The sequence below is a fragment of the Schistocerca gregaria genome, unplaced genomic scaffold (assembly GCF_023897955.1).
Source record: "Schistocerca gregaria isolate iqSchGreg1 unplaced genomic scaffold, iqSchGreg1.2 ptg000310l, whole genome shotgun sequence".
In the NCBI taxonomy this organism is placed as follows: Eukaryota; Metazoa; Arthropoda; class Insecta; order Orthoptera; family Acrididae; genus Schistocerca; species Schistocerca gregaria.
In genome coordinates, this window is record NW_026061790.1 from 42,501 (window position 1) to 50,000 (window position 7,500).

Consider the following 7,500-nt stretch of genomic DNA (forward strand, 5'->3'; position numbering starts at 1 on the left):
GCCGCCCCGTGAAGGGCGGGGAAGCCCCATCCTCCCTCGGCCCGCGCAAGGCGAGACCTTCACTTTCATTACGCCTTTAGGTTTCGTACAGCCCAATGACTCGCGCACATGTTAGACTCCTTGGTCCGTGTTTCAAGACGGGTCGTGAAATTGTCCAAAGCTGAAGCGCCGCTGACGGGAGCGATTATTCCGCCCGAGAGCATCCCGAGCCAACAGCGGCGCGGGTCCGGGGCCGGGCCAGGTAGGTCCGTCATCCGGGAAGAACCGCGCGCGCTTGCCGGGAGCCCGAGCGCCCAAAGGGGCGAATCGACTCCTCCAGATATACCGCCGAGCAGCCAGCCAGGACACCGGGGCTCTGCCCAACAGACGCGAACCGAGGCCCGCGGAAGGACAGGCTGCGCACCCGGGCCGTAGGCCGGCACCCAGCGGGTCGCGACGTCCTACTAGGGGAGAAGTGCGGCCCACCGCACACCGGAACGGCCCCACCCCGCGGCGAGTGGAAAGGCAACCGGACACGACCCCGCCGCGGATTGCTCCGCGCGGGCGGCCGGCCCCATCTGCCGAGGGCGGGGGCCAGTGGCCGGATGGGCGTGAATCTCACCCGTTCGACCTTTCGGACTTCTCACGTTTACCCCAGAACGGTTTCACGTACTTTTGAACTCTCTCTTCAAAGTTCTTTTCAACTTTCCCTCTCGGTACTTGTTCGCTATCGGTCTCGTGGTCATATTTAGTCTCAGATGGAGTTTACCACCCACTTGGAGCTGCACTCTCAAGCAACCCGACTCGAAGGAGAGGTCCCGCCGACGCTCGCACCGGCCGTTACGGGCCTGGCACCCTCTACGGGCCGTGGCCTCATTCAAGTTGGACTTGGGCTCGGCGCGAGGCGTCGGGGTAGTGGACCCTCCCAAACACCACATGCCACGACAGGCGGCAGCCTGCGGGGTTCGGTGCTGGACTCTTCCCTGTTCGCTCGCCGCTACTGGGGGAATCCTTGTTAGTTTCTTTTCCTCCGCTTAGTAATATGCTTAAATTCAGCGGGTAGTCTCGCCTGCTCTGAGGTCGTTGTACGAGGTGTCGCACGCCACACCGCCAGCCGGCTGTGCACGCTACCGAGAAAGTACCGGTATGCGAACCGCCAGGCGACGGGCGCGCATCGCACGTTTAAGGAGACGCGGCCGGCCACACAGGCGACCACGACACTCCCACGTCTCCGAAGCGGGACAAACGCCGCGCGCTTCAGTATACGTAGCCGACCCTCAGCCAGACGTGGCCCGGGAACGGAATCCATGGACCGCAATGTGCGTTCGAAACGTCGATGTTCATGTGTCCTGCAGTTCACATGTCGACGCGCAATTTGCTGCGTTCTTCATCGACCCACGAGCCGAGTGATCCACCGTCCTGGGTGATCTTTTCCTTTTCAGTCTCCCACTGTCTCTTTCAAGACAGTAGCATTTGCGGGACTGAGGCGTCTGACGGCCCCTGTTCCACTATTTTTTTGTGTCCAACGGCCTCACAGCCGATGGGCGTCGTACGGCTCCACACCGGAGCGGACAGGCACTCGGGCGAACGTCATTCAAAACCGGCGCCAGGCGCCAGGTACCGCAGGCCAGCCGCTCCAGAGCTTCAGCGCTCGTACCACACAACAACAACACTTCCGCTAGTTTTGAGAGGCACGCGTGGTTCCGCACGCGGCGCACGGCCACTGCCGTACAGGTAGCGTGTTGCGCGACACGACACGCACATCGAAAGACATGCAGTCTAGTCGGTAATGATCCTTCCGCAGGTTCACCTACGGAAACCTTGTTACGACTTTTACTTCCTCTAAATGATCAAGTTTGGTCATCTTTCCGGTAGCATCGGCAACGACAGAGTCGATGCCGCGTACCAGTCCGAAGACCTCACTAAATCATTCAATCGGTAGTAGCGACGGGCGGTGTGTACAAAGGGCAGGGACGTAATCAACGCGAGCTTATGACTCGCGCTTACTGGGAATTCCTCGTTCATGGGGAACAATTGCAAGCCCCAATCCCTAGCACGAAGGAGGTTCAGCGGGTTACCCCGACCTTTCGGCCTAGGAAGACACGCTGATTCCTTCAGTGTAGCGCGCGTGCGGCCCAGAACATCTAAGGGCATCACAGACCTGTTATTGCTCAATCTCGTGCGGCTAGAAGCCGCCTGTCCCTCTAAGAAGAAAAGTAATCGCTGACAGCACGAAGGATGTCACGCGACTAGTTAGCAGGCTAGAGTCTCGTTCGTTATCTGAATTAACCAGACAAATCGCTCCACCAACTAAGAACGGCCATGCACCACCACCCACCGAATCAAGAAAGAGCTATCAATCTGTCAATCCTTCCGGTGTCCGGGCCTGGTGAGGTTTCCCGTGTTGAGTCAAATTAAGCCGCAGGCTCCACTCCTGGTGGTGCCCTTCCGTCAATTCCTTTAAGTTTCAGCTTTGCAACCATACTTCCCCCGGAACCCAAAAGCTTTGGTTTCCCGGAGGCTGCCCGCCGAGTCATCGGAGGAACTGCGGCGGATCGCTGGCTGGCATCGTTTATGGTTAGAACTAGGGCGGTATCTGATCGCCTTCGAACCTCTAACTTTCGTTCTTGATTAATGAAAACATACTTGGCAAATGCTTTCGCTTCTGTTCGTCTTGCGACGATCCAAGAATTTCACCTCTAACGTCGCAATACGAATGCCCCCGCCTGTCCCTATTAATCATTACCTCGGGTTCCGAAAACCAACAAAATAGAACCGAGGTCCTATTCCATTATTCCATGCACACAGTATTCAGGCGGGCTTGCCTGCTTTAAGCACTCTAATTTGTTCAAAGTAAACGTGCCGGCCCACCGAGACACTCAACAAAGAGCACCCTGGTAGGATTTAAACGGGGTCCGCCTCGGGACGCGAAAGCACCCCTTCGGCTCGCCCCACCGGCAGGACGTCCCACGATACATGCCAGTTAAACACCGACGGGCGGTGAACCAACAGCGTGGGACACAAATCCAACTACGAGCTTTTTAACCGCAACAACTTTAATATACGCTATTGGAGCTGGAATTACCGCGGCTGCTGGCACCAGACTTGCCCTCCAATAGATACTCGTTAAAGGATTTAAAGTGTACTCATTCCGATTACGGGGCCTCGGATGAGTCCCGTATCGTTATTTTTCGTCACTACCTCCCCGTGCCGGGAGTGGGTAATTTGCGCGCCTGCTGCCTTCCTTGGATGTGGTAGCCGTTTCTCAGGCTCCCTCTCCGGAATCGAACCCTGATTCCCCGTTACCCGTTACAACCATGGTAGGCGCAGAACCTACCATCGACAGTTGATAAGGCAGACATTTGAAAGATGCGTCGCCGGTACGAGGACCGTGCGATCAGCCCAAAGTTATTCAGAGTCACCAAGGCAAACGGACCAGACAAGCCAATCCGATTGGTTTTGATCTAATAAAAGCGTCCCTTCCATCTCTGGTCGGGACTCTGTTTGCATGTATTAGCTCTAGAATTACCACAGTTATCCAAGTAACGTGGGTACGATCTAAGGAACCATAACTGATTTAATGAGCCATTCGCGGTTTCACCTTAATGCGGCTTGTACTGAGACATGCATGGCTTAATCTTTGAGACAAGCATATGACTACTGGCAGGATCAACCAGGGAGCTGCGTCAACTAGAGCTGAGCAGCCGGCCGCCCGGGAGTGTGTCCCGGGGGCCCGCGCGAACACGCAAGCGTCCGCTCAATTATTCTGCAAACAGGAGGAGGCCGAGCTCCCCTGCACGATACACCTCGAAACCCTCTCAGGTCCCGGCGGCGCGCAGCGCCGTCCTAGGTACTTGGTCGGTTTCGAGAGAGGCGCAATCGCCCGGAGTTAGGCGAGTAGACGGTTTTAGTGCGAACACCCTTGCTCCCAACTGAGCTTGCCGCTGCCGACAGAGGCCCGGGAGCGTGCTGTCGTGGCATTGCCGGCGGGAGACAACACGCGCCACCTATGGTGACCGGCAGCTCCAACGCCAGCGCCACACAAGGGCAAAGCCCCACTTGGGTGCAGAAGCGAACTCTCCCAGCACAGCGCACGCGCCAACACGTCCGCACAACTGCGATACAAACCACCTGCGAGAACCGCTGGGGCGACCGAGCAGCAGACGGCGTCGCGGCGCCGAGTGCCAGGCGGCGGCGCATCCTCAACGCACACAGTCCTCAATCAGACCAGCACACTGCAGATGTCCACCGCGCTTCGCACCGGGCTCGGCTGAACCAACTTTGGCCGCCAGGCGCCGCGTGCAGGGTGCGCCGCAGCGTAGCTGCACCGCCTGCCGGGCCCGTCGGCTGGCGCTCCTGCCACTCGGCGCCCCCCACCAGCCGCCTGTTGCGCGTGCGCCCACGCAGCGCGCGGCCAACACGCCGGGCGGCCCCCCTTCACCGGCCGGGAACAGTCCCACCAAGCCACCACCGCGTATCGCTTCATACCCACATGGACCTAGTCACGTGTGTGGATGTGGCGGGTACCGCTGAAACAACCGGTTAATAGCTGTACCGATCGTCGCCATCACAGATTCACCTCCAGCGTGAACAACCGCTCAACAACGGATTTCCAGTTCATTTGCGTATCTTGGGCAGTAAACGTAGATGTCCACCTACATTTGCGAATTCAACAATTCTTGCATGCCAGGATGTCATGTGTCACGACACGCTACATCAGACCACATACACACTGCGACATGTGCAGAAGAGAACACGTGGAAGGTGGCCCGCGCACGTATGCGATGTCCCTTCCGCGATCCACTGTCAACCGGCATCTGCGGCATGTCCCAGATATGGAACGCGGTCCACCAGGGTAGCACTTTGTGTGAGGCAATACGACAAAGTCGGAATACACGCGTCACTACATCAGACGGCTCACGCTGACCTGACCTGACCTGACCTGACCTGACCTGACTCACCGCACCACCACCCCCAGCGACCCAGGGTGACATACAATGCGTTCGTACGTTCCTCCCACACGCCTCTACGGCGTACCACAGTGCAACCTAGCTGTTATTGGGAGACGAGACAAGTAGCATCGAGCACAACATATGGAAATTGAGATTCGACACCGTTGGGCACAGCCAGCGTACGGTCACACGTATCACACTACTTCACTCTGTACGTAACGACCGATGATCGGTACAGCGTGTGGGTTACGCGTACGACATCAGCGGACAATGGACACAGACCATACCACGACGTACACTGAGGGCGTCGACATCTGAATGCAACTGAACAGCTGCGAGGCTCATTTAACACTCAAACGCCAGACCGACCAGCTTGAGAGGACAGAGACACAAAGAGGGGGACAGAGGGGGGGGGGGGCGGCGATATAGTCCTATTGCAGTACAATTGACAGTGGATAGCGGGAATATGTGGAAAGTAAGCAACACTCGCAAGACATCTACATGAGGATAACAACGACACCAGAGATTCCGAGCAGTGAACTATGTTAGGCAAAGGGACAACGTGGGTTAGGTTAAGGGACAACGTGGGTTAGGTTAAGGGACAACGTGGGTTAGGTTAAGGGACAACGTGGGTTAGGTTAAGGGACAACGTGGGTTAGGTTAAGGGACAACGTGGGTTAGGTTAAGGGACAACGTGGGTTAGGTTAAGGGACAACGTGGGTTAGGTTAAGGGACAACGTGGGTTAGGTTAAGGGACAACGTGGGTTAGGTTAAGGGACAACGTGGGTTAGGTTAAGGGACAACGTGGGTTAGGTTAAGGGACAACGTGGGTTAGGTTAAGGGACAACGTGGGTTAGGTTAAGGGACAACGTGGGTTAGGTTAAGGGACAACGTGGGTTAGGTTAAGGGACAAATTGAGTTAGGTTAAGGGACAACGTGGGTTAGGTTAAGGGACAAATTGAGTTAGGTTAAGGGACAAATTGAGTTAGGTTAAGGGACAAATTGAGTTAGGTTAAGGGACAACGTGGGTTAGGTTAAGGGACAAATTGAGTTAGGTTAAGGGACAAATTGAGTTAGGTTAAGGGACAAATTGAGTTAGGTTAAGGGACAAATTGAGTTAGGTTAAGGGACAAATTGAGTTAGGTTAAGGGACAAATTGAGTTAGGTTAAGGGACAACTTGAGTTAGGTTAAGGGACAACTTGAGTTAGGTTAAGGGACAACTTGAGTTAGGTTAAGGGACAACTTGAGTTAGGTTAAGGGACAACTTGAGTTAGGTTAAGGGACAACTTGAGTTAGGTTAAGGGACAACTTGAGTTAGGTTAAGGGACAACTTGAGTTAGGTTAAGGGACAACTTGAGTTAGGTTAAGGGACAACTTGAGTTAGGTTAAGGGACAACTTGAGTTAGGTTAAGGGATAATGTGGTACAACCAGAGTTAGGTTAAGCGATAATGTGGTACAGCCACAGTTAGGTTAAGCGATAATGTGGTACAGCCACAGTTAGGTTAAGCGATAATGTGGTACAGCCACAGTTAGGTTAAGCGATAATGTGGTACAGCCACAGTTAGGTTAAGCGATAATGTGGTACAGCCACAGTTAGGTTAAGCGATAATGTGGTACAGCCACAGTTAGGTTAAGCGATAATGTGGTACAGCCACAGTTAGGTTAAGCGATAATGTGGTACAGCCACAGTTAGGTTAAGCGATAATGTGGTACAGCCACAGTTAGGTTAAGCGATAATGTGGTACAGCCACAGTTAGGTTAAGCGATAATGTGGTACAGCCACAGTTAGGTTAAGCGATAATGTGGTACAGCCACAGTTAGGTTAAGCGATAATGTGGTACAGCCACAGTTAGGTTAAGCGATAAAGTTGGTTACATTTGGTATTGTGTGGGAAGGGGGCAGAGAGAGGGGGGGGGTGGATAGTGGTGGCAGTACGCGGATGCCTGAGTCACCGTCAGATACGTCACGTCGGTTCGATGCTTGTAGCAAGAGGCTGGCGGGTCTGTGTCTCTCACTTCTGCAATTTTTCATGTGGTATAACACGAGGGCGGGGGGTGATATTTGGTGCCCCTCTGTGTAGGATGTGTGTTGGTTTATCTGAGCAATGGTAGTTGTCGGAGGAGTGGGGTATTGTGCTTTTATAGGTGGACCTACTGCTCTGGTTATCATAGTGTCGACGGTGCAATGTCGCAGAGAGGATGCACTCGACATTGTCGCATTCCAGATGTTTACGTATTGTGTGTCTCCGTTGCAGGCCGAGAGTGGTGCATGTTCGAGTGTCTGGCTGACGTGCGATTCACGTTGTGTGCCCAGTCTTACAGCACGTATAGGGACATTCGCATAAATCATCTATATGTGGCCTTGCATCATTTACTAAGCAGTGCCGTGAGACGACCGAACTATTAGGAAAGTACTGATGTACCGCATAATGTTTACCTTCCACCACACAGCGAGTATCGACTCTGCCCAGCGTTGCCACCGCAGGCAGCGGTCACCGTCACCATTATGCGGCGGAACGGAACATCTATATCCTCAGAGGAGCACTCTTTGCCGCCGGGCGTCAGGTC

The 7,500-nt window shown here is 54.6% G+C and overlaps 3 non-coding genes across 3 annotated transcripts in view; all 3 read right to left on the reverse strand.

Moving 5' to 3' along the window:
- The window catches only part of LOC126305371 (large subunit ribosomal RNA), a 4,222-nt gene extending 3,160 nt beyond the window's left edge, over window positions 1–1,062 (reverse strand). Inside the window, exon 1 of the ribosomal RNA XR_007553433.1 lies at window positions 1–1,062. This exon is cut by the window's left edge and continues 3,160 nt beyond it. This is a non-coding gene — a ribosomal RNA (large subunit ribosomal RNA).
- A 188-nt stretch (window positions 1,063–1,250) lies between these two features.
- Window positions 1,251–1,405, reverse strand: LOC126305468 (5.8S ribosomal RNA). The gene has a single exon (XR_007553517.1). It is a non-coding gene; the product is annotated as a 5.8S ribosomal RNA (ribosomal RNA).
- A 361-nt stretch (window positions 1,406–1,766) lies between these two features.
- LOC126305349 (small subunit ribosomal RNA) lies at window positions 1,767–3,659 on the reverse strand. The gene has a single exon (XR_007553413.1). It is a non-coding gene; the product is annotated as a small subunit ribosomal RNA (ribosomal RNA).
- Window positions 3,660–7,500: the final 3,841 nt, after the last annotated feature.